This window comes from Macaca thibetana, chromosome 13 (assembly GCF_024542745.1).
Source record: "Macaca thibetana thibetana isolate TM-01 chromosome 13, ASM2454274v1, whole genome shotgun sequence".
Lineage (NCBI taxonomy): Eukaryota > Metazoa > Chordata > Mammalia > Primates > Cercopithecidae > Macaca > Macaca thibetana.
In genome coordinates, this window is record NC_065590.1 from 68,309,154 (window position 1) to 68,324,600 (window position 15,447).

Sequence of the window (15,447 nt, forward strand, 5' to 3'; positions counted from 1 at the left end):
CTACTAACAATACAAAAATTAGCCGGGCACGGTGGCGGGCGCCTGTAGTCCCAGCTACATGGGAGGCTGAGGCAGGAGAATGGCGTGAACCCGAGAGGCGGAGCTTGCAATGAGTGGAGATCGCGCCACTACCCTCCAGCCTGAGTGACACGGCAAGACTCGGTCTCAAAAAAAAAAAAAAAAAAAAAAAATAGAAGAGAAGTGTTCCATCCCCCTGCCTTCAAACTGAATTACATACTTCTCCTTTGTTCCAGGTAGTTAGATACCAATCCTGTTCTTCAAATTTTTTTTTTTTTTTTTTTTTGAGACAGAGTCTTGCTCTGTCACCCAGGCTGGAGTGCAGTGGCACAATCTTGGCTCACTGTAACCTCCACCTCCTAGGTATTTTTTTGTAGACATGGAGTTTCACCATGTTTCCCAGGTCATGTTATCCTGATTTCCAACTCCTGGGTGAAAGTGATTTGCCCACCTGGGCCTCCCAAAGTGCTGGGATTACAGGCATGAACCACCACACCTGGCTTCTTCAGCATTTTTTAAAGTATGTGAGGAAAGACACTGAACAACCTCACTTGAAGTCTATTCTGGGACTGCTTAAGCATATGCTGTAAGGCAGTCAGTCCCTGTGCAGATTATGCTCTTTTCATCTTGTTCCGATGCCACTGGAAAATGATTCCTTTACCTGAAGACAAGTTGATCTAACAGGGTACGCACACGCTGCCCCACACCATTTCCTGCCTTTAATGCTCTTCAGAGGGTCTTCCATTTTGATTTTTGATAATGCAATCTATGAACATTTTCATCAGGCTTCCCGCTGTAGAACTAAATAAAAGCGTTCCTCAAAGAGTCAGGAAGGCAGGGCACCTGCTGGCCCATGCAGTCTGGGAATAGAAGAATACTAGACTGAGATCTAACCCTGACTTCTTACTGTGGGGCCTTAGGAAAGCCAGGCCCCCTCTCTGGGCTTCCATTTCCTCATCTGTAGTATGAGGAGGCTTTCAAAGTCCTGGTAGCTCTAAAATGCTGAGGCTAAAATTTAACAGGATAATTCCAAATATCACTCAGCAGTGTGGTAACACGGTGATATCACCACCAATGGCCTCCCTTCCCCAGCCCTCCAGCCCCCAAAGCCTTCTGTTACTGTTCTTTTGTTTAATCCAAAGAAATCATCACCTCACCCTAAGCTGAAATTATGCTAAACAGTTCATCATTTCTCAATTCCTAGTATTTTCACTATGTAGTTTTACCTATGTTTTAGTATTCAGGTCTTTAAGGAAAGGAAACAAAACTGAGTTTTTCTCTTTCTTTCTTTCTTTTTCTGGGTAAGTGAATGTCCCTGGTCATGCTTATATTTCTTTCCAATGAATACTGTCACTGCGCTGTTCCATGGTCACCTGAAACTCAGTCTGTTGAAATCACATTGGTATCTTTAACCTCTCTAGACTCCCCCTTCAGGTTCCCCTAGCTCTGCCACCGGCACCACCACTGACCCACGCTCAAGACCCCGAATGATTACCTCTCATCCTAAAATCCACCAGTTGTGAAATCCTTACAAGTCTTCCTTGGTAAGGTTTCTTTCATTTTCTCCTTTGTTTTTCATTGTCGCCTCTTTGGTTCAGCCCTGACTGCTTCCCCATGCCTAAACATCTCTAGGAGCATCCTAGTTAGTTTATCCATCCTCTTCACTGCTACTACATTGTTTTCCTTTAAATGTCACTTAGATGATCTTTTGCTCCTGCTCAAAAACTGCAATAGGCGTTTCCTTTTTTCTTTTTTCTTTTTCTGATACAGAGTCTCGCTCTGTCTCCCAGGCTGGAGTGCAGTGGTGCGTTCTCGGCTCACTGCCCACCTCTGCCTCTCAGGTTCAAGCAATTCTCCCTGCCTCAGCCTCCCAAGTAGCTGGGATTAGAGGCACCCACCACCATGCCTGGTCAATTTTTGTATTTTTAGTAGAGATGGGATTTTGCCATACTGGCCAGGCTGATCTCAAACTCCTGACTTCAGGTGATCTGCCTGCCTCGGCCACCCAAAGTGCTGGAGTTAAAGGAGTGAGCCACTGCACCTGGCCGTTTTTTTGTCTTCATAAAATAAAATCGAGATCTCAAGATCCTCCATAATGTCCCTGGCCCGCCCCTCCAGCCTCATTTCTGATGTGTAGGAGGTCTGCCAGCCGCCTCAGCCTTGTTCGCCACTTGCATTCCTACTTTGTCTCTCCCTCCCCCTGCTGCCTGGTCTGCCCCGCTCACCCCACTCCAATGGACAAATCCTTACTCATTCTCCAAAGTCTAATGCAGGCCCATTCCCTCTCTAGAACTTTCCCCCTTCGATCCAATAGGAAATTATCTTTCCTTTCGTGGAATAACTATAAAACTCAATAGGAATCAAAACAAATTTTTCTACTGTTATTCATTTTATGTAAATAATCTCATTTTCGAAGTTCATTGTAAACTTCTTTGAGAAAAGAGGCTATTTTTTCCACCTCTTATTATCCCTGGTACATAGGATATATTCTAACATAGAGTAGAAGTTCAATAAAGGCTTGTTGACAAAGACACTACACTGTCCTAAACACTGGCAGTGGTAACTATCTAGCAAATAATCCCCCTCAACTAATGAATTATTGATAATTAATTGATAAGGTGTTCTCGCATCTAAAAATCATGGATGTAGAGATTAAGGGAGAAATAATTGGTAGAAGAAAATCTGGACTGGGAGAGTAGAACAAAGGGATTTAGTGTTCTATCTAGGCCCTAAAGGACATTAGCAGAGTTGCAGGGTCATAAAATAGGATGATCTGCAATAGCTTAGCCCTTGTTATATATATTAGATTCTAGTGTTTTAAATTTAGAAGCAAACTCAATCCTTTTCTTCCTTCACCCACTTGGGAATGCACCTTAGAATCCTCACTGCCTGGTGTTTGTCCACTTCTTTCCTCTTAACACCTGGAGGGCTTGCCTTTGGCCCCTAGTGTCTGCCATCCATCTGTTCCTGGATGCTCCTGTCTCCAAAACAAATTATGTGATGGGCTTTGAATAAGCCAGTAGATGCAGAATAAATCTAAAAAAAAAAAAAAAAAAAAAAAAATCCATCCCTTGAAAATAGTATTTCCAGCCTAGTCCTTGCATCTTTAACTCTTTCCTATACATTTTTTAGCTTAGGTACTTCCTTTAGCGTGTGGTATAAATCTGGATGTAAAATTCACATGCAAAACACATCCCTGCTTCTTAAAATCCTGTAAATTCAGTTATGATAGTTTAGTTTTAATGAACTTTACTGATCCTGGACAGGAAGCTGAGCTGAGTGCTGCTCTCAAGAGCCTCCTCTTCCACCATTCCTCCAGGAAGAGATCACCCTCTCTTCATTCAAGTGTGAGATATTGAAAGAAAATCCGTTTAAGCAAGTGTCAGACTTTTACTCTGCCTCAGGTATCTTAATTCAGCTCTGTCTGTGGGACCTTAATCTCAAATCTCAGAAACCCCATCTTACCAATTGTCCATTGGTAAAAATTAAATAAATAAGTAGATGCAATACATTTGAGAAGTCATTAAAATGTTAAAAGACTGTTTGGAGCCGGGCGCGGTGGCTCACGCCTGTAATCCCAGCACTTTGGGAGGCCGAGGCGGGTGGATCACAAGGTCAGGAGATCGAGACCACGGTGAAACCCCGTCTCTACTAAAAATACAAAAAACTAGCCGGGCGCGGTGGCGGGCGCCTGTAGTCCCAGCTACTCAGGAGGCTGAGGCAGGAGAATGGCGGGAACCCGGGAGGCGGAGCTTGCAGTGAGCCGAGATCGCGCCACTGCACTCCAGCCAGGGGGACAGAGCGAGACTCCGTCTCAAAAAAAAAATAAAATAAAATAAAAAAATAAAATAAAAAGACTGTTTGGAATCATAGAAGCCCAGAGAAGCTCATTTGTGGAAATCCTGGGCTATAAGGGATGTGAGGAAGAAGAGCTAGGTTGAACCTCAAGCTATGATTTATCTCCACTAAGGCCTATTTCTTTCCTATCTCTTGGCAACTTCAGAGCCTTCTCAAATTGACAATATCCTCCTACCCGACATCAAGGATAAAAAAGATCTAAGGTCTCTGCTTAAATGTCACTTTATTAGAAAGGCCTTCTTTGACCCATACATATAAGAGAGGAGTCCTGGCCTCTATGCCCTATCTCCCTTTCACTGCTTTATTTTTCTCCACAACATTTACCAATCAAATGATAATGTTATATATTTCTTTGCTCATTGACCATCTTGGCTTATCAGCGCCACCGCATGAGGGCTTGGACATTTTTGTTCGCTGTGTATTCCCCAAGACCTAAACCAGTGTCTAGCACAGAATAGGCCTTGAATAAATAGGTGCTGAATAAATGAATAAACCAATCTCACAGTTCGGAAGGATCAAACGAAACAAACTGCACCCACCACAACTACTTGCAATATGGGCTAAGGAATCAGTGTAGAGTGGTAAAGAAAATCAAACGGAAAGATTATACAGAGATCAGCCAGCCAAGCCCTGTCACTTTACAAATACAGAAAATGAGGTCCAGAGAGGAAAAGTGACTTGGCTACGTCATAAGCTCCTGTTTTGACAGAAAAAATAAAATGATTCACTACAGAGTCCCAATTTCTTATATACATATGATGATTATGGAATCGGATAACACGTCTTTCATCTCAGTGAGGCAGGCCTCAGAAGTAAGTGGTATAAAATGGCCGTCAGGTCAGATGCCTTGCCCAAATATATCAACTTCACTGCCTGTCATCAACATTATGACTCTATTCCTTTAAATCCTGAGAGATTTTTAAAAACACACTTTAATCTGTTCTCAGCTAATACTTCAGCCAGTTGAGAGCAACACCGAGAGCCATGCTAGTTGTTAATAGGGAGTAGAAATGGAGAATTTGAGTCTGAAGTCTGGAAGATGTGAATTAAAATCCCAAGTCCATGGTTTAAATAGCTGGTTGACCTTGGGAAAATTACTTATCCTCTCTGAGTCTGCTAGCTCAGTCTCTGGAATGACCGTAAGTCTCTAGTGGTGATTATTGCTATGTTTTGCAGTTTGGTCCTAGTACAAAGCTGCAAGTTCAGCTCTAGCCTGAGATCAGTAGAGATAAGAGAACAAGCAAATGCAGAAGTCTCCTGAGGAGTCCAGATGTAAAGGTCTTCCAGGATAGGGATGTGTTAACTTCCAAGGTCTGAAGCACCGAGCTCAGAAGTGAGCCCCACCCGGGAGTTGGTTACTGCTGCAGCTGTCAGAATGCAGAGCTCCCATCCACAGCGCAGCTTCAGCCCAGCAGTGGGTAGGAAGGGAGCTCACCAGCAACCAGCTGCTTGGCAACTCTGGGCCTAAAGTTGGGGTTAGAGTGGGATGAAGGAGCTGCCCTGGCACCAATTTATCAGAGGTGCTAAAACATCCCCGGAAATGTGAGAGGGAGAAAACTAGGTTTATCAGGATTTCTCTTCAGGAAAGTCTCTTGTGTGATTGAATGGTATGCTTCCTTCTGGCAGTTTTACTGATCATGAAAAAGTAAGAAAAATAAATAAATAAAAAGAAAGAAATGCTTCGATAAGCCCCTTGAGGGCAGGCGTGTGTGTGTGTGTGTGTGTGTGTGTGTGTGTGTGTGTATGTGTGTGTGTTTCGGGTGAGAGTGGGGTATCCTAAATGCAGGTTTGAATAGCAACACATGGTCACCAAAAAGCCTTTAGCCTTCAAAGAAGACTGAGTCTGGTTTTCTGGTGGGATTTTCATTTTGCTGAGTGGTGTAGCCAGTGTGAGGTCAGAGCTGAACTTTACTGATCCTGGACAGGAAGCTGAGCTGAGTACTGCTCTCAAGAGCCTCCTCTTCCACCATTCCTCCAGGAAGAGATCACCCTCTCTTCATTCAAGTGTGAGATATTGAAAGAAAATCCGTTTAAGCAAGTGTCAGACTTTTACTCTGCCTCAGGTATCTTAATTCAGCTCTGTCTGTGGGACCTTAATCTCAAATCTCAGAAACCCCATCTTACTAACTCCACCTCGTCGGCTCTGCAAATCACTACCTCCCCATATCCTGTGGAACTGCTCCTCTAATCAGAATCTGGAGAGGTTGTCTGGGTGGAGCTCCTGGTGTGTCCCTGTAGCCAGTTAGACATTGGTTGATACAATTTTGCTGCTTGTAACAGCTAGTGACTGGACTAGCTGAACTTACTTGGTTTGTTCCTCTATTTCAGAGTAATTCAAATAAAACTTTATAGTAGTTAGTATATGTGATATACATGTGTAGATGATCACAGTTCATGCCTTTCACCAAACACTTTCATGCCTCTGTGCCTTTGTTCCTCCCATCTTCTATCCCTCAAATATCTTTCTTTTTCTAATGAAATACTTCTTATCCTTCAGGGCTCAATTCAAGCGCCTCTTTCTCTATGAAGCTTGCCCCAATCCTCTAAGTCGTAATTAGTCAATCCCTCTTCTACTACATTCTCAGACTGCATTATTAGTATTTCTTCCTGCCAGGAATTATAGGCAATAGTCTCTACGTATTTACTTATTTATTTTTCGAGATGGGGTCTTGTTCTGTTGCCCAAACTGGAGCGAATGCAGTGGTATAATCCTAGCTCACTGCAGCCTCGATCTCCAGGGCTCAAGCAACCTTCCTACCTCAGCCTCCCAGGTAGCCGGGACTACAGGTGCACACCACCACACCAGACTAATTTTAAATTATTTTTTGTAGAGGCGAGGGCTCGCTTTCTTGCCCAGGCTGGTCTTGAACTCCTTGGCCTCAAGCAGTACTCCCCCATCAGCCTTCCAAAGTGCTAGGATTACAGTCATGACCCACCATGCCCAGCTGACCATTTCATATTCATATCCATTGTATCTGGCAGGTAATGATTCTTTTTTTAATTTCTTTTTTTTAAATCCACAAATTATAAATTGTATATATTTAGAAAGTATAGTGCAATGTTATGATATGTGTATTCAACATAGAATAAGTAAATCAAGCTAATTAGCCTACCTGTCACCTCATATATTTGTCATTGTTGTGGTGAGAACATTTCAAATTTATTCCCTTAGTAATTTTGAAATATACGATATATTAACTAAAGTCAGCCTGTTATGCAATAGATCTCAAAAATGTATTCCTCCTGTCTTACTGAAAAGTGTACCCTTTGACCAACATGTCTCCATTCCACCCCCTCACCCATCCACCCCCAGCCTTTGGAAACCATCATTCTACTCTTGACTTCCATGAGTTTGACTATTTAGATTCCACATGTAAGTGAGCTCATGTAGTATTTGCTGTTTGGTGCTGGCTTACTTCTCTGAGCGTAATATCTTATGATCCTAGAGTGCTGGACTTGAAGCCTCAGAATAAACATGGCATATCTCCTTATAGTAGCAATTTTACTCTTTATATTAGCAATTTTACTTTTTATACTAACAATTTTACTTAATTTTCAGCAATTAAAAAATTATCAAATATTTTTAATGTTCAGATATTTTATGGAGGGGAGTGCAAAATTAGCTGGACTTTTAAAGATAACTACATTTAAATCATTTGTTCACATTCCTCTGACATGGGAACTATTTGCAGTGGGCACTCAACACAAGTTTGAGTTGAATTTAATTTCAGGAGATGTTTATAATCAATTATTTCTTTCCCTAAAAAAAACCCACAGAACTTTATTTATTCATATTAACAGCAAGAAGACCATTCTTTTTTTAAAAAAATTAATGAGTTAGAAAAGGCAAACTGGAAAAATCAATGTTATTTCACCTAAATTGTAAATTTTGGCTTAACAAAGCTCACTATTTAAACATGTCTGAGAAACCTTTCAGAGCACTACCCTTTGGCAAAGACCAAATGATTCTTTGTATTTAAAAAATTTTTTATAAGATATATTATACACGTAAAATAGCATATGCAATACATGTACAGTTTACTTTTCCAAGTCTTTACAGTATCTGATAAGTAAAAAATTTAACTGAATAATAAATAAGTATTTATCCAGTGAATATCCTTGAGACTTTATGAAGCCACTGCCAAGAAGTAGAGCATAAAACTAATATTTTCCTTTTTTTTTTAAGTATATCAGGTTAAGTACAGCCAAATAGAAATGAATCAGCTATGATGTTATCTGCAAGCCTTGCTTTATACTACATTGCTTTCAAATCTCAATTATAAAAGCAATACATGCTTAATGTAGAGATGTTAAAAGCCTGACCCACTGGACCCTTTTTTTCTTTCCTGCTCATTGTAGGTGGAAGGGTCAATGGGAAGTCACATGGCCCATCTGGAGCGCCTGGAAGACAGCAGAGGGCATGACAATGGCTAAATCAGGAGCGAGCGATCCACCTTGAGTGACTGACACTAGCTAATCTGTGCATGGGACTTACTGCAGCCAAGGAGTCAATGTGCTGCCCAAATTTTGTGTTTGACATATACCCCTTTTATCTCATACAGTTTCAGAACTTTATTCTCCCAACTTCCTTTGTAAAAGCAATGACTTTGCAATCAATTCCATTTTATTTTAGCAATATATATATTTTCAATAATATATCATTTAGTCAATGATCCCCTCCAAAATCAGAATCAAATAGTCTTATCTACTTTTTATACCTTATTCCGTCATCCGAATTATTATTCCCATGATGATTTATTTAGCCATGCACTAATATAGACTTTCTGCCTACCGATGAAAGTCTTGATCGAAATCATTCCGTGACTCCTGAAGTTCAAACGTCCTAAACCAGCGGACAAACCCCTTTGAGTTCTGGCTTCTGCCCAGCTCTGCAGACTCACCTTTAGTCGCTCCCATACACACTGGGCTCCTATCACAAAGACAGTCATGGTTCCCCATCGATTCTAGCTTCTGGGGCTGTTCCCTCTGCGGACATCCTTCCCCTGCACCAGGCTAGTTGTCAAACTCCTAATGTCCTTCAAAATTTTGTGCAAATGTCATTCTTCCCTGTCTTTCTTGATATGTCCCAGGAGAGTTAAGCCCTGTTTTTCTGTGCTGTGGTATAGCATCTTGTCTACATTTCCATTATAGTATTTCTATCCAACTATACATTTAAAAGTCTCACTTCTACAAGATCAGGGGTCCATACCCTCAAGGTTTCCACGAATCCTCTAAATTATAGGCAAAATTGTACAGGTTCATTTTCTTCTTGGGAAAGAGTTCAGAGCTCACAGCAGTCTCTCAAAGGAGTCTATAATTACTCTCTCAAAAATAAACTTAGAACCACTGCACTAGATTGTGAGTCCCTGGGAAACAGAGAGTGAGTTCTAGAGTTCTTTGTGTCTCTGCAGATAGATGCCTAATGTTAGCTGAATGAGCATTTCAGTTATTGTGTAGAGGTAGATGCTTATTCTAGTAAAGATATATAGTAAATTCAGCCTCCTCTGTTTTTTGATTTAAGTAGATAGAAAGTGTGATTCTGTGAAAAGTGTGAATATTTTTCATACATTCAAGTGTGATACTGTGAAAATCCTTCCATATCTTTCTCTTGCCAACTGTACGATGAAAAGTACACTGGGTTGAGCCAGGTATGGTGGCTCAAGCCTGTAATCCCAGCACTTTGGGATGCTGAGGCGGACGGACCACTAGGTCAGGAGTTCGAGACCAGCCTGACCAATATGATGAAACCCCATCTCTACTGAAAATACAAAAATTAGCAGGGCGTGGTGGTGTGTGCCTGTAGTCCCAGCTACTCGGGAGGCTGAGGCAGAAGAATCACTTGAATCCGGGAGATGGAGGTTGCAGTGAGCCAAGATTGTGCCACTGCACTCCAGCCTAGGTGACAGAGTGAGAATCAGTCTCAAAAAAAGAAAAAAAAGAAAATTACGCTAGGCAAAAAGAAAGATATGGAAGTATTTATACCAAACTACTAACAGTGGTTATGCTTGGAAAGAGGAATGGGGTTAGGGGTAGGACGGGCTTTTAAATCTTACTTAAACTCTTCTGTCATGATCACGTTTGTATTTTATTTTACAATGAGCACTTTTGGGTTTTGAAATTTAAAAATAATGTTTTAAATTATGAGACTTTTTTCTTAAGTGTGTCAGACATCTAGCTTCCAATCCCAGCTCTGCTACTTACTTCGTTTTATGACTTGGGAAAGTTTTAATCTTCCTAAGCCTATGCTCCCTCAACTGTCAAGTGGGCATAATAGTTACCTAGCCCACATGGTTATTAAGTGACAAAGCCCAGCATGAAGTAGGAACTCAGAATACATCACTTCAATGGAAAGTAAATGTCATCTGTTTTTCGCAATCATCAAAGACGTCCAAAATAGAACTTAATTAAAACATAGTATGACTGAGTGCAGTGGCTCACACCTGCAATCCCAGCACTTTCGGAGGCCAAGGCAGGCGGATCACTTGAGGTCAGGAGTTCAAGACTAGCCCGGCCAACGTGGTGAAACCCTGTCTCTAATTTCAAAAATTAGCTGGGCATGGTGGCGTGAGCCTGTAATCCCAGCTACTTGGGAGGCTGAGGCAGGAGGATTGCTTAAACCTGGAAGGCAGAGGTTGCAGTGAGCTGAGATCACACCACTGCACTCCTGGGTGACAGAGCAAGACTCTGTATAAACAAAACAAAACAAACAAACAAACAAAAACAGTTCATTCTTGTCTCAATGCTATAAGCATTCATTCATATATGCAATCAAGTCTGATGCAACACAGCTGGTTTAGAAGGTGGCTATTTGCCCTTACTGCTAGCTAATTAAGTAATCTCACAATTTGTTTATTTGACGGTTATCAAACCAAGAAGGGTTATAAAATTCTACAAAGAAATTTATAACACTTCTGCTTCAAGAATGATCACTGGTTTAAGCTAAGCTCTCAGTTTGCCTGTGTTCTTATTAGAAAACAGTTCTTTGCAATTTTCACTCACCTCGTGCCCTGTCTCCACCGGGAGACATCACAGCATGTTTTTTGAAGTCTTCTTCTTGTTTTCTCTAGAAGTTCTGTAAAAAAAACAAAACGCCATTGATAATGATAGCTACCTTGCATTTTATACCATCATTTTTTTCCTATAATTTGTAATTAAAAGTTCTCATTATATATGCAATTCACTGTTGTTATAAATTTCTAATAGGTAAAAAACATACAGTAAAAAAGTAAAAGTCTTTGTTTCTTTTAGTCTTTTAATTTTTAAGTCACTTGGTATTAAGTAAGTACAATCACGTCAGTATTCATATGTTTGGGGGACTATTAAAAATAAATTTCTATGTATTTAAAAACATAGCTGGAGAACTCCAACATGGCTGAGGGGGCATTGCTGAATCAGAAGAGTTCAAAGCAGTTGATGCGACCTTAAAATATTGAAAGCCACAAATCTAGAGTCTTTTCTAATATTCCACATTAAATCACCTACTTCAAGTGACAAGTGAAATGTGTTTGTAATAGGTTTTTCTTTAGAGGCCAATCAAAGTGATCTATACTCAAAATTAAGAACAAATCTATTTAGAAAACATTCTGTGATTTATATAATTTTTGCTGCAGTACAGGCAGTTTGGCCAATTCACCGAATCTTCCTGGACTTCGGTTTCCTGACCTGTATGATTGGCTTAATAATAGTAATACTCGCCTCACAGCGTGGATGTGAAGAGTCAGGGACCTGAAGCCCGGAGGGAGGGAGACTGGGATGTAGAGTGCGGGGAGGGGCAAAGCCTTACTTGGTCACCTTTTGTCATTTTATCAAGAGGCCTTTATCCTGGGTGAATCTGTTTATTCCCAGCTTGGCTTGCTCTTTTTTTCCTTTAACTTAACAGATTTTTTTTTCTTAAAAGATTACTTTTGTACATAATGTTGTACTTTGTCTAAAGGAATATAAGAGGCCATGTAAGGCTGGATACTGGCTCTAACAGACACTGCTAGTTGCCACCCAGGATTCATTCTCTTTTTTTTTTGGAAACCCAGTTAAAAGACTGTATTCCCCCTCTTCCTCACAGCTAGTGTAACCATGAGTCTAGATTTCTACCCATGCAATACAAGGAGAAACACTGAGTGATCACTGGGAAGTTTCCTAAAAGGGAGAACACACCTTTTTTCCCCATTCTTCATTCTTGCTGGCTGAACACCAGTGAGATAGGTGGAGACCTAGCAACCTTCTTGGACCAAGAGTCGATATACTAAGGATGGCAGAAGAGCAGATGAGAGGAACCTGGGTGCCTCACACCAAGGAACTCATCTAACAGCACTGGGCTGCCTACCTTTGTGGGGTTGTTTGTTTGTATGTTTGTTTGTTTTTAATGTAAGAGAGAAATACACTTCTAGCTTGTTTAAGCCCCTATTCTTCCCCCCCCCCCGCCCCCTAACCCCGGCATATACAGATTAACCCAACCCTTACTGATATGCTGGTCTTCTAGGAAGCTATCCAGAGCCCAAAAGCAAAAAAAATTTTTTTTGAATAAAAGGCAGGTTTTCTCTCCGAAGCCCAGGCTGGAGTGCAGTGGTGTAATCGTGGCTCACTGCAGCCTCAACCTCCCGGGCTCAAGCAATCCTCCTGCCTCAGCCTCTGAGTAGCTGGAACTACAGGTGCATGCCACCATGCCTGGCTAATTTTTTGTTTTTGTTTTTTTGTTTTTGACAGAGATGGGGTTTTGCCATGTTGCCCAGGCTGGTCTCGAATTTCTGGGCTCAAGTGATCCCAGTGTCTCGGCCTCCTAAAGTGTTGGGATCACAGATATGAATCAGCCTGGCAAGAACGACTTTTAATTCTGGAAAGTTTTCCTATATTTCCGTGGAGCCTATGTGTGCTTTCTGCTAATTAACAACAAAGTCTTCAGTCTTCAGACTTCAGAAGTCTTCACTCCAGCCCTTGTTTGTGCCCTGTCTCCCTTGAATTGCCTACATTTTAGATACTACTCACTCATTTGAGCTCCTCAGATAGAAACCTGGAAAACGAAGCAACTCGATCGGGAAAAAAAGAAGAAAGTTTGCCTAAAATTAAGTTTTTAGGGGTTTAAACAGAGTTCACATGCATTCAACAAGTATTTAATAAGCATATACCATATAAAAGGCATTGTACCAGGTGTTGGGAGAAATGCAAGGATGTCATTGTTTCTGCTTCCAGTCTAGTAGGGAAGATGAGACACACAAATAACTGTAACATGTCATGGATTGTGACAAATGAAAAAGAAAAGTGTAAAGTGCCTAAAATTTTCAGAGAAAAGATGTATTCCCTTGTGGGGATTAGAGAAAGCTTCATTAAGAAGACAGGATTTGAGCCAGGCTTTGCACGATATGTAGAAATGGTCAAAAGGGGATCACCAGAGGGGCCAGGCACAGTAGCTCACACCTGTAATTCCAGCATTTTAGGAGGCTGAGGCAGGTGGATCGCTTGAGCTCAGGAGTTCGAGGCCAGCCTTGCCAACATACTGAAACTCTGTCTCTACTAAAAATACAAAAACATGGTGGCGGGTCCCCGCTCTCAGGAGGCTGAGGCAGGAGAATTGCTTGAACCCAGGAGGCAGAGGTTGCAGTGAGCCGAGACTGTGCCACTGCACTCCAGCCTGGCAACAGGGTGAGACCCTGTCTCAAAAAAAAAAAAAAAAAAAAAAAAGAGGATTACCAGAGGAACAAAGCACAAGGCCTAGGTGGACTTAGGAACCCTAGGGAGCAAGGAAGGTAGAGTAAAAGGTGTCGTTAGACAGGTAGATTGGGGGCAGATAGAGGGCCTTAAATCTCTTCTTTGGAGCTTGCTCTGCAGTGGAGAGAATAAGTCATTGAAAATGTTTAAGCAGTGGTATAACAAGATCACATATCTCTGGTAAGAAGATGACTTTGTGGCACGGTAGAGGAAAGAGCAGCTGCAGAGAGGCCAGTGAGCAGGCACTTTTAATAACCCAAGTAAAAGATGATGATGACCTGAATTAGGGAAGTGACTCTTAGAAAGGAAAGGAGGGCACAGATAGAAGTAACATTTCAAAAGTTGCTCCATGAGCCAAACGTATGCTTCACCCAAGAAAAAGAGTTGGATAGTCACTCTCAGATTCAGAAGGAGGAAATATGTCCATAAGATAATTTTTAAAATTACTCTAAACTTATTTGAACCGGAAGACTAAAAGAAGGCTGAATATGCTATAATAATGAACTTGTTGGTTCTACAATTTTAGCAGAACCTTAACTTTTGTTTTTCTCATATGTCAGTTGGGGGTGCACTGACTAACCCTGCTACGAGATGGGGAAAGCACATTAAAAAATATCTCAAAAAAGAAATACAGCCATCCTTTCTTTCCCATTGTTCATCCTTTGCCCAGGTGTTACGGTACTTAGCAGATGTCAGTTAGGTTTTTCCCCAGTTATCTATTCACCACCTTTAGGCATCATCTCTACCCACCCCCACCTACTCACACACTCCATAAGAAATCCAATGAAAATTTATGAGGAGGAGATTTTTTAGAGAGCGTAAGAATTTTCCAGTATTTGCTTCTTTATCGCTCGCTAAAACCATGCCAACATAGCCTGGGGAAAGGTGGAAAGGGCTGGCAATGCCCCATATAAGGGAATTATATCCTCAAATCATTTGAGATAAGTAGGCCCCAAAGACAAATCCACAACAGTTACTCCCTCATTCTCAGGAAATAAATTCTAGAGATTTCTTCAAATGGATACATTTGAGAATCCGATTAGCTGCCACTTTCTCTTTTTCTGATTATTTTAGGAAGACTCAAACAGATGTTAATACTTACTACCCTGTCTTTTTGTCAATAAAGGCACGAACAGACAACAAAATAATCACGAACATACCAATCAGAAGAGTGCTTCCTGTAATATTAGCATTTATGATTTGTTTTGTTCATCTTATTTGGGGCATTCAAAGTGCTTTACAAATAACATAATGAGTGTTTTCTCCATCCGTGACTCCCAAGGTGATTCCTGGCACTCTCGAAAGGAACAAGTGATTAGTCAAGTCCTCGGGGCCCAGCAGCAGTAATGCGATGCATGTTGGTTAAACTATGTTTCACACTCATGTAAATTGCGTGTTGGGGGGTGGGGAATCTTCCACACTGTCCTTGAGAAGATTAGCAAGAATTATGAACTTAAAGATTCTTACATTTATAAAAATCCAAAGAGAAATATTGAACAAATCATACTCCAGTCCTAAAATCAAAATCTAAGGATCTTAACCTGTGGTCCCAAGAACAGGATTTCAGGTCACCTGTAAATCTCCTGAAATTGTATGCAAAATTTTGTGTGATTATGCCTTTTTTTTTTTTTTTTTTTTGCAGAAATGGTGGACTGGTTTCTGAAGATTCTAAAAGCAATTCTTGACACCAAAAAGGTTAAGAATTGCCGTCATTAAAGAAAAAGAAAGGAAGGAAGAGGGAGGGAGGAAAGGAGGAAAGGAGAGAGGAAGGGAAGGAGGAAGATCAGTTGATCTCTGTATCCACACTGCTTAGTTTATTACTGGCCTGCTATGTTGAAGTACACCCTTATACACAGAGAAAAGGGAAGGTAA

The 15,447-nt window shown here is 41.1% G+C and overlaps 1 protein-coding gene across 9 annotated transcripts in view; it reads right to left on the bottom strand.

The window, feature by feature from the left end:
- The window catches only part of ARHGEF33 (Rho guanine nucleotide exchange factor 33), an 89,099-nt gene that overhangs the window by 69,856 nt on the left and 3,796 nt on the right, over nucleotides 1-15,447 (bottom strand). For all 9 annotated transcript variants that reach the window (XM_050753319.1, XM_050753328.1, XM_050753327.1 and 6 more), the window contains exon 2: nucleotides 10,876-10,948. The gene's annotated coding sequence lies outside the window, so the exon portion shown is untranslated. The remainder of the gene's footprint in view (nucleotides 1-10,875; nucleotides 10,949-15,447) is intronic.